The following is a 12,120-nucleotide window of genomic DNA, read 5'->3' on the forward strand; positions in this document are numbered from 1 at the left end:
TGTGAAAGTGTTGCTGAATGATCTAAGTTGTAGGACACTTTCTGTAAGAAAAGAGGAAGGGGAGAATTCAAATTGTGAGATAAGAGCTAGATGTATTGCCAAGTACATTTTCCCTGTGGAACGAAGTAAGTTAGCAAATGAGGACCTTTGGGATGGCCATCCAGAGTTCAGAAAAACACCACATCCCAGTGTGATATGCTTACAGTTTAAATGGGGTTTGTGTTAACTCTGCCACCAGGAAAACCCTGCAACTACTCATGAGCGTTGGTCCCAAGATGCACAGCCTGAGGAGAAATCCCTGATGGAGACCGTGCTGCATGTCACAGTCCATGTGATAATGGCTCACATATCCCACCCAAGTAATGGTTTTAGCTTAGATCAACCTACTGAGTGTTTTTTAAGTATTGTACTACTTGTTTTGAACAAGCAATTGCTAGTGACAGTAGATCCTTGTACTCACATATGGCTTGCCAGGGGTGTGATTTCATTTCTTTTGTGAACTTGCTTTTCTATGCTGTTTGTGAAGTAGCTTAGGATCTGCATGTCATCCAGAGGCACAGGCTGGTTTGGAGAGCAAAAGATAGAACAACAGGGCAGGTTGTTCTACACAAGAGGGTAGAAAGATAGACCCTTATGAGGTGATATCTTTCCACTATACCATGTGGTGCGTCGAAGGTTTTCTGGTCCCAATTAACATCTGGGTGGGTAACAAAGAACTAACAGTTTTGCTGACACTTTCATCAGAGCAGACATTCAGAAAAAACCCCAGCATTTATTGTGGAGTGCAGAGGTGCTGGGGTATGGCAAGAAAGAAAGAGATTCACCAAAGATGTCTGAGATAAGGCTTAGATACAGCAGGTCTCTTGGGTGGTAGTAATGGCTTCTGTCTGCTGATTCTTTTCTGAATTGAGTCTCAGCAAATTTCTTTCCTCTCTCAAAAGTAACATGGCATTTGCAAAGTATCTTTTGGTGTCTCTTAAAATCTGTCATAGATAGCTTAAGGAATTTGTGCTTAAATACAACAAATTTCTGAGTCTATATGGGTAGCATAAGATGAAGCAAATAGGAAGCTATTTAATTTGCAATTTCAATTCATGCTCTGGACAAAGTATATGTTTATTCCAGCTGACCTGAAAGTGAAGAGCAGCAGCCAAGCCAACAGTACAAGAAATATTTTCCACTCTTTGAAGCCTGTTGCCACACACCAAGTTTGAATACCCATTTTGTAATGATATTTCATATTTTGAAATATAATGAAGTCCATAACCACTAGCTGTGATTTCTGACAGTGAAAAGCTAAAAGATTGACATTTGATAGGTGGTGGGTCTTTGTAAGCCAAAAAAATTCAAGCCAAAAATCACTGCTTAGCTGAAGTTTCCTTGGAAAAGTTAGTAAGGCTTTCAGCAACAGCATTGGAAAAGTAGATTTGACAACTCTTTTACAATTAGTAAAAAACTAAAAAGATCACAAGAGAAAAGTCCCTGTGCTTTTTGGAACAGTTATGATAGGCTTGTGTGTAGTTTTGCCATATGGTTTCTTCTGCTTTTCCAAAAAGAGAAAAAAAAAACCTCTTTCCCAGCACAGCGCATGATTGCAAAGATTTTAAGTGCTTGGTCCAAAAATGAAGAACATGCAACTTACAGCTTGATAAATCAACAGTCTCAGAGGCACATCTAAACTCCATTATACTGAAATGGAGTTGGGAATGAAAGTGAATCATAATAGCACCTTTGAGTCAGAAAAATATAAATGACTGTTGCAGGATTAACTTTTTTAAAAGTAAATTAAGTTAACAATAGTTTATTCTCTTCTCTTAATGCTGTTAAGCTTCTTAGAGGCTTTCTCTTCTACAGAAACCAAATGTTTAGTTTCATTAAAGGGAACTTCAAATTCTGTATTCTATCAGTAGGGATATTAGTTTTTGTAATGTTTTTCCAATTGTTTCATTATGTATTTATACAAGTTGCATATTTTAATTTCTGAGCATCCTTTATCTGTTGCTGCACTGCAGAATTTATCTGAAGCTGGGAGGATAGAAAGATTTAGCTTTTTGTAATGAAGAAAAATATGTGTAATTCCTTTCAAAGAAAATAAAGAAGTACTATGAGGTAATTTTCTCAGGGAATCAGTACGTGGAAGTAAAGCTTTTTACATTCCTTCTTTGTCCTGCAAATAAGGCACTTATGTGACTTGGTGCAAAGGGAGTGCCGTAGTGCCATGATTATGTGCAGCTAAAGGGTTTTTGCCTGACACCAGGTTGCTGTTTTTAATCCAACTGGGTTTGAGAGAGGCCAAAATTTCTGACTCCTTTCAGTCTGTCTCAAACAAATTGGTGAAATAATCCTAATTAGGTGATCTAATGGGTGTCGCTGCAAGGGGCAGGGGCTGTCACTGTTGCAGGTCTGGAGAAGGTGTATGCTGCTTAGGGAATCAGGGGCTTGTGCACATGTAACCATCCATCACCCCACACACAAGTAGGTTAGTCATAGGTACACAAATACTCTGAATAATTTTCCACTGGCTTTTTATTCTCTCCCACACTGAACCTCCCCTACTGCTTCACCACTTTGCAAGCAAAAAAGTGCTGCAGCTGGTATTCCAGTGCGACTGTACCAGAGGCACCAGACAGGGAACATTTTTTCTGTTATGTGATGCTTGTCTATAACCATTCAAACTTGAATTCCTCCAAGAATTCAGCAGCACCTGGGCAAGGGCCACTCTGAATGCCAGAAAGCTTGTGTAGCTACAGGATTAGAATGCAATGCACTGGCTGGCCATGATATATTGACCTGCATTAAAGAAATCAGCAATCTCACAGAAGGAGCTTTCATCTGAAGTGTATAATCAGCGTGGCATCAGATCAGGTGCCCAGTAGAAGATGTTATGCCATTAACTCTAAAATGCTTGATGGTGCAGAGATAAGTAGCTGTGCTCTCAGTTGCTTGCAGTGCAAAATTGAAGCAGAGCATTGGGTTTGTAATGTCGATGAACAGCTTGACAGATGTGGGTTCACAGCCAACTACAGATATGCTTTGAGTGATCCTGCACTGGGACTTCCACCTTTTATTGCACTCAGTGCCACTTTGTGGGAATTTACATCCCAGCTCAAACCCATCTTAGTACTGATTCATGCCTGATGTTCCAGGAAGTCACGGAGTGGAGTGGGAAATGTAAGGAGCTTCCCAACTCCCATCAGCCCTTTCCATGCAATTAATTTTCCCCAGAAATACAGTCAGAGTTCAAAGTTCCTCAGCATAGTTCAGTTTCCAATAACATCCCTGGCTAGGCTGTACTTGCCTTTACCAAAGTTTTGTCTTCTGTGCTGGAAGACTTAAGGGCAATTAGGTTGTACAGAAACAATAAAGATCATATTTCATAGAGCAGAGGCAGAAAACTGCTACCAAAAAATCAGGCATTTAAAATCACATTAGAGAGACACTACCATCTTCACTTAGTATCGCTTCTGCCAAAGTGTCTGTCACAGAACCACACACAAAACAGGCATCCTTCATCTTATACATCCTTCAGTGACGTCATTAGCATTTTAATGATTTGCTGTGTTCTCTGTTAAGTCTTAATTTGGTCATTAATGTGCTGTTGGAAGTTAAGCTTTGGAATAATCCCTTTTCCATCTTTAATTTTTACTGTGTTTGCATTCAGCAGAGAGTTGGGAACAGAAGGTAACCCTGTGTTTCTCTTACTGCCACTCAGGTCCCCACTGTTGCCCTTCACATGAGAAACTCGCTCGTGCTCTGACTTAAAGATGGGATGTCAGTATGTTCTTAGGGATACACAAGGACAAGGGTATTTGTTCCCCTGGCACAGGGAATGACCACTTTCCTTGCGGCAGAGCTTTAGCAGGCATGCATGTGAGGAGGGAGGGCAGAGAGGAGAGACCCTGCTGCCCACCAGCTGCTGGGATGCTTTCGGATGCAGCACAGAACCCAGCACTGCTTTCTGCTTTGTCTTTCAAATCCAAACTCCCCAAAAGTACAGGGATCATTTAACTTGGAAAAAGAATGAACCTCTTCTCTAAAAGCAACGATGCATATGGCTACCCCTGGTAACTCCTTAGGGTGGCTATAGGATCAAGATTTCTGCTTGGCCAACTGGGATAAGGTCTGCTAATTTAAGCTGTTATACAGCAGATATACCTATCACCTGGAAGGGGATAGGGAATCACCAGCCTTATTAGCAATGGTTGCAGAGGGAAAACCACAGAGGCTTGGTCTCCACAAACATGTAATGTGGGAGTTTTTTGCAGTTACTTCAACACAGTCAACTACTGCCTCATTTGAACAGCAAATGGGTTACAATTCAATAAGAAAAAATTTCCAGCTAACAGTGAAACACTCCAGCAACCAGGAAGGGCTCAGGTACTCCAAAGTGGAGATTGAAGGCCTGAGAGGATGAGCCCTCCTGCTTTCCAGGCTGAACAGAAATACTCAGAAATTCCTACTACCCTGAAGCAATTGATGAAAGGAAGACAGCAGGTGAAAGCCCTAAAAATAATTTGCAAGTAAGTAAAAATGGGTGACTGCTGTCTGTGGCTGATGCTCAGGAGAACTGGAAGAAGGAAATTATTTCCACTTGTATGATGTACATCATGGAAGAACTACAGGTAATTACTGGAGAGATTCAAAGCTAACACACAGAAATTACAGTGATTGCTTTTCCTTTTGAGTATGGGCCGATGTATGCCTTTTTTTTTCAAATTAGAGTAGATGAAAAGTTAATCTGTAGAAAATTATCTACATTGAGAAAGTGAACAAGGTAAACAATATCTTCATGAATCTGAGAGAAATGGGGAAGCCCATTAGCTTGTCTCTATGACATTGTTAAGCCTTTTTCTATTACATTTCTTTGTGAAGAATTGCTCTTTTTGAACACAGTGGCATTTTCCGTCTAATCTGATGATGATTCAAAGCATTTATGTCTCCTACTTATAATATGAACCACTGCTCTTTCACCACAGGGTTCACATTTAAGATTAGACTGCTGTGATTTTCACTGTTGCTCTGGTTGAAGGTCATTTAGTTTAGGAAATGGAGAGGGCAGTTGCCAAAAGGTAATCTCCTTTCATTTTACCTGGTAGTTGCCTGTCAAGTTCAAATGATGGCATTAAAAACCACTGCTACAGCCTTTCTGTAGTCTAACTTTAAAAAAAAAAAATGTACCTGAGACACAATGCAACTGTTTCTCAGTAAATTTAAATCCCAGTTTTTCCAGAATGTTTGCTTTGCTAATGTGGTCTTGCAGAGCAGATCTGATGGAGTGCTTGTTTCAAATGCAATGCCCAGTTCATAACTTCATTTCATGATTATGCAATTTATGATGTGTTGGGTCACATTGTGTCATAATAGTACTCATGACAACTCTGCTTTCCTTTGTTTTTTCTCCCTCAAACCCACAAATTCTCGATATCATTTTGGAATGAAATTATTTTCTTCAAAGTTCATTTCACTCTGAGAATGGAATTGTTATTAAAAACACTCAACACCAACCCGTCAATTCTATCATTGTGTATGTTCACCAGGGCTTAGATCCTCTAGTTCAGAGAAGAAAAACAACATTTCAGGTTGTCTTAGTAGTTTCCATACATTACATTCAAATACATGTGAACACTCTGTTTGTCTTTAAGCAAAATGGAAGTCAAGCTCATCACCTGTGGCTACAAGTTGCAGCTGAAAATGTTGCAAGCAAAAAATTTATTCAAAGGTCAGATGACTTTTTGAAAGGCAAAATATCTAAACAGTTCCACGTTCATTGCCTCTGCCTGTTCTCTTCTGTGTACCAGCATCTGGATCACAGGCAATGCTGCTAAATTTCAGAGTCTATGTATGTCATGTATACTTGTTTTACAAGAACACCACTGCTAAGGGAAGGGAAACATGACCTTCTCCTCCAAAATACTGTCCTTAAAGAAATCTGTACTTTGGAGTGACATCAATATCACACACACACACGGTGTGAAGCAGAAAAGGGTGGAACACTCCCACTTTGCCATCAGGCATTTCCAAATGTCCTCTACGCTATCTTTGTTCAGCGTATTTTAAGAAAAGACTGGGAGCATTAAACTGAGTTTAGTGAAAAAGGGCCAACATATGGCCCTCTCTGCGTGATTCCTGCTCAGAGAGTGACATAAAAGCAGCAGAGAGGAGAGGCGGTTTCAACTGATTTCCTTGCATATATGTGGGGAGCACAGCAGGTAACTTAATTGGAAGGGACAAAAGGCATCTAGGGGCCTCTCTGCCTTCAGGGCAATAAATACTGGAGATGCTGAACCTCCCTTTGGGAAGCTGAATAGCAAGTTCAAAAGTGGGTAGAAGTTTCCATCCGCTGACTAGCATCTGAGCTTCAGCAAAAGATAACTGGAAGCTTGTTGTTAATAACTGGAAGTTATGTTGTTAAATATTATTTTTAGCTGCAAAAGGACATGATTCTCTATCCCAAAGCCTTACAATTCCCTAGACTGCAGGACTAAGCAGGACAGCTGGCTTTTGGATAGCAAACAGAAACTACCCATGTGCTGCTTAGCAGTTAAAAGTCAGCATTAGACCAGGAGTAAAAATCCATGGCTTACAATTTCATCAGATTTTCTCTTTGCTTTCTAAAGAACCTTTCTAGTTTCTTTTTAGATTTTTATTGTACAAAGGTTTAAAAATTATCTACTGGGATGTGTGGTAATAAATCCATGTATCTTTGAAACAATATTTAAAGGTGGTCTTTAATGAATATGAAGAGCTACTAAATTGCTTTTGGAGAATGCGGTGCCTTATGTCCAAGATTTCTGCTTATGAAGTGAAAATTCGTTTCCAAAGTAAGGGCATTTGTAGGAAAATTGGTTTATCGCAAGAAGTAGGACATGAAAGATCCTTTTATTTGTCAAATATGTGCTTACCTTTCCAGGTGATTGTGGAGACTCTAGGAAACACAATTCTCTTACCCTATTTCACATGGTGTATTAACACCATCTTCTGCATTTTCCTGGTGAAGCTGAGTTTAGGCATTTTCTGAATCTGAAAGAGAAGCTAAATGTATCTGATGGCCTTCTGTCACCCTTATATGTTTCAACATTCAGAGAGTGCAGGGTAATTGCAGATGAGTTGTTTCCCATGAGAACTTTTTCTAAAGCCTTTGTGTTCATTTGATTTAAGGAGAAAAAGTATAGTTTGGAAACATGGCTTCTAGGCTCACATTTTCACTTAGGCAATGAACAAAGCAGAAACCTTCGAGATGCCTTAAGGTTTGGGGGCTTTTTTTCACCCCTCTTCTGGGAAGCCTCTAGTGTGGCCCTACCAACACTCCTCCCATGTGACTAATAATGATTGGTTTATGAGCAAATACAGAATAAAATGACCTTGATTTACCTGGGTAGAAAAAAAAGGAGCCATCTGAATGTAAAATATTTATATTCATGAGGAAACTATCTGGCACTATTTATCTAACTTATTTACCAGATATGGATATCTAGGAAGTGCCTCTGAAGGTCTGAGGAAGAACAGAGACAATTTCTGACAACTACTTGAAGTAATATTTTGATAACCACTGTTTTAATTTAATTTTAAAAGTAGAAACACAAAGGTTTCTCTGAAATAGGATTTCAACTTTGATTTTTAGCCCTGATAGAATCAAAGAATTTTTTTAATAAAGAAATTCAGGCTCCAGATGATTTTATTAATCATTTCCCTCGATCTTTCAAAGCAAAGATCATCTATTTTCTACAAAGAGAATTTGATAAAGTCACCAAAAAGTGATTAGCAGATTTTGCTTAATTTAATTGAGTTGCTCTTTACCAACAATTCACTGCAAGTGTTAAGCATTTATTTTGGCAACCAACATAGCATTACTCTTCATTAACTTTTGCCATCACATAAATTAATTAACTTAAAATTCTAAAGAAACTATGGTGGATTTTTTTTGTTTTGTTTTATTTTGCTTCAACAGTTAACTGGAGTGAACTGGAAGGGTTGGAAAATCTGTTGTCCTTTGTTAAGCTGAGCTGAAATGCAGCCTACAGCTGGAAGAATTCAAAAGCTGGCAAAAATGGTAGCTGTAAGGCAAAAAAATGCAGGGCCTTGAACAGATACATTTTAGAAGAGTATTTTCCAGTAAGGGTTATACGTCATCCAGGGGTAGTACTTGCTATGTGGTGTCACCCTCAGAGGAGGCAGCCACTTCCTGGAGCTTTCCATGGCTTTCCCTTCTCCCCTCCTGTACTGTATACTGTCTACTATATCTAAAATATCATTTCCTGTGGTAAAATTTGAAAGCAATCACCATCATTCAATGAAATATTTTCTATTTATCAATATGCATTTTTGGTTCAAAATTTATGTCTGAAGTAAAGGTAATATATCTGGGGTTTTACATTCTGTATTTCTTCAGGACCTGAAATGGAAGTCAATATATTATTTTTATTGCAGTTGTGTTGAGATACAATAACAGAAATCAGAGCCAGAAAAAAAACCCTACAAAGTTGCATGTATACCTCTAGTAGATGCTCTCCAGCAATTGGAATCTTTAGAATCTTTCTTTTAATTAAATGTTTGTCTTTGGCTGGAGGAGAGATGCTTCTAGTCTGGTAATCACATTGGGGCCAATAGGAGCTTAGTGCCAGCCTGATTAACCCATCCACTGGGAACCCCAAAAAATGTTCTGTGTGCCATGGGTGGCAAGTGGGGCTGTGTGAGAGACCAAGCATGGGGGAATAGACTGGAGGTGTGTGTGAGAGCCTCCATCCCTGAGCATGTCTGGAAGGAGCAATCAAGGAAGCAAAGTGCCTGCCCAGGTCCCACGGGGCTTTCCTCCCTCCAGAATGGGCCAGAAATGATCATGGAGCTGCTGACATCTGTAGATGTAGCTTGGCTGTCACATCTGGGCACTGTGGTGCTGGGCAGGGTTAGCTTTGTAGGCAGGACAGAGCACTTTCCTTCGTGTCTGGTTTTGGATCAAGACAGTGCTTTTGAAGTAAACTGTGGGATCATGTCCTCTTGCCTCAGTCTGGCTCACCTCCTCAGACAGTCAGGGCTGCACCATCCAGGTCCCTTTTGGGGTGAGCTGACCTGGGATGCATCCTCCAGAAGGGCACTGGATGCCCTCCCACCCCTGAAGAGCGTTCATCTGCATCCAAGGTCCAGACAAACACAGGTAGAAATGAACACCCTAAACATGAATCCAGTGCACACTGAGTCCACAAGCTCTTTGCCTCCACAGACCCTTTGTTCTTGCACTACAGCATTTGCAAGTGTAGATATGCCTGTATCTCTTAAGGACAGAAAAAATGGTCATTGCCAGCGTATTGTTTGTTGCCTGGCAATTATCTGTGTAGTTCTGTGATGAAAGACTAAATTTCCAGCATTGATTCCTTTTATGACCTTGCCAGAAAATATTTATCCCACTTTAAATTCTGGCTATCAGCTATACATTGTAATAGTCTTGTAGAGCATCGTATTATTTTTTGTAAGCCATTGGTAAACAGACACAAGTTCATTACTCTGTGTATCTAAGCAGGTATTTTACCCTGTTTAAATGGCTGTTGAAATTGCCTCTTTACATCCGAATATTTACATAGGTGTTACTGGCAATTTTTGTAACTTCAAAGACATATTTTTTTTCCTAAAAGGGTAATCAGCAAACAAAATTAGAAAAACTTGACACCATAATAAATCAGAGTAACAACGAAATTGTAAAAATCATTTATAATGACATATTTTGTTGCTGTTCTTGTTTGCTAGATTAGATTTCTGCTAAAGGTAATTGAAGAAAAAATTGTTCTGGTTAGACGAATAAAATACATTAAAATTAAATGAGCTTCTTGAACTCTGCTTAGGCTTTGAGATATCATATCAAGGAATGAAAAAATATTAAACAAGCATAATAGCTATCTTTTGTGGTTGACCATAAAATAGTTATGGTCCAGCCTTTCTGTCACACCGCAGGCAAGGCCCCTCGGGTAATGGTTGTGGCATTTGTGCAAAATGAGCTCACTGGGTCCATTTGCTGCTCTCCACCTGAATTCCAGAGCTACTCTTGTGTCTTGCTCAGTCATGGCATTGGGTACCTGAGAAGCAGGTAGGAGCTGCAGGGTGCAGTTCAGAGCATGCTATGGCTCAAGGGCAGCATGTGAGTGGTGGCACTGCTGCTGCCTTGGGAGGAGAGATCTGGGGACCTGGCTGCCCTTGGCTGCTGGGACCTGCTCTGGGACTCGAAGTTTAGGCTCTGATTGTATAGACTTTCCATAAAGGAACATAAAACTTTCTTCCGAGCAGCCTCTTCATGCCCTTTTCTAACACTAAATAAATGCAAACCAGTGGAAAAATAATTCCTCTGAAAAGTTACTGAACAACTACAAATGTCAGAAATTTTCAAAGTACTGTATCCTTGAGAAATTCTAAGCCTACAAAACTCACTTTCTCCACTTGTTTCAAAACACAATACCTTTTAAAATATGATTAATACTTCCTCATGACTGAATTTGGAAGTAGCATATGCTTTTTTATTAATTTATTAATTAGTTTTGATGTATATTCTCCCACTGAATATACTCCACTGCCCCTGTTTGGTGTTTTGGGGGTTTTTAACTTCCTTTCACTTCTGTCTGTCTTTCCTTCCTCACACACTTCCTTTTCTCTCCAGAAAGGCTCAGTCAATCAGGCCAAAAGTCTGGGATTTGTGGGGTTTTTTTTAAAGAAAAATGAAAGGAAAAAAAGAATAATCAAAACCCAGTCATAGAAGGCAGTTCCCTCTGCAACTGGTATGGGGGAAGAAGCAATAACATTTTTTTCTAAAGTGTCTTTATACATCTGTAGAAAAGCACTTAGGATTTTTTCTTTCTTTTTTATTGTTTACTAAATCAAAGCAAATGCATCTGAGGCTTATAGTGATGATAGGAAAAATTACAAAGTCCTTTCATATGCAAAAACACATTTTTGTATGACTGAAGATTCAAAATGTATTATGCCAATCTTGTATTCAAAGACCAGCTTTGCAGGGTTTAAGTTCTATTATATGTTTTTCTGGAGGCTTTTTGTTTCTTGGATGTTTTCTCTTTTTTTCCTTCATTTTCATGAGGTTTGTATTATTAGTACTTTGTAACATTTTCACAGGGTCTTTCCTTTGAACCCTACACATGAAATGAATGAAGAAGATGGTTTTGCTTTATGAATCAGCCTCTCTAATATGTCTTCTGGCTCTGGAAATATCCCCAGAATTCAGAAAGCTATCAAACAAATCTTCATCAGCACTTTAGTGCTGTCTGCAGGCTGCAGCACACAGCTTTGATATTTGAAAGATCTTTGTATTTCACTATCATGCATCTTGAAGGGATGTGTTATCTCTGTGTCAGGGGATTTGGAAGGGGAAGGCGAAACACTCACAAGAACTAAAACCACAAAGTATTTTTATGATTGAATACCATGTTTTTAATGAAAATTGTCGACTCTCCATAGTTCAAGGTTGCTCTGGTTTGCTATTGCTGTTAGGGATGTTATCTGTCTGTAGTGATCAATCAGCTGTTCAAGACTTTCAGAGAAGTAACTGCTGTCAGGTTTCCTGTTTCCTGGCCTCTTATCCATTAAGCGACTCATCCCAAAAAATCTCACTTTTCTTTGACCCATCTCCTGGCTGTGCTGGGGATATATACCTGCCTTACTTACAGCAATTTCTACAGCCCAGGATGCAATCTTGGGGCTCCATGACTTCCATGGCATCATGATTTCCAGTTTTATTACCTGTTTTTCTGCCTTGGTACCCCATTTTCATTGTTATCAAACTAAATGGCATTTATTGCTTCCTTGCAATGATGAAACTCCTCTCTCCTACTTCCTTGCAGCTATGAAATTCCACTTTTCTACCAACATGGCAATAACACCTGGAGTTAGGAGGGAAATGAGAAGTATAAACTTGAATTATGATAATTTTTATCTAAATTAACAAATACACACCATGAAGTAGGAGTCAGTACACGTGGCAATTTTTGCAGCACAATAAGCAGAGTATTTAGATTTGGTCATGCCATAAATGCCCAAAAAGATGTCTGTTCACACCCCTGCTCTCTCCTCGTGCCTTCTCTTGCAGTAGCATACGTGAGCTGGGTAAGGTTTTGGGAGGTTCAACTC

This window comes from Corapipo altera, unplaced genomic scaffold (assembly GCF_003945725.1).
Source record: "Corapipo altera isolate COAL_440 unplaced genomic scaffold, ASM394572v1 45, whole genome shotgun sequence".
Classification (NCBI taxonomy): domain Eukaryota; kingdom Metazoa; phylum Chordata; class Aves; order Passeriformes; family Pipridae; genus Corapipo; species Corapipo altera.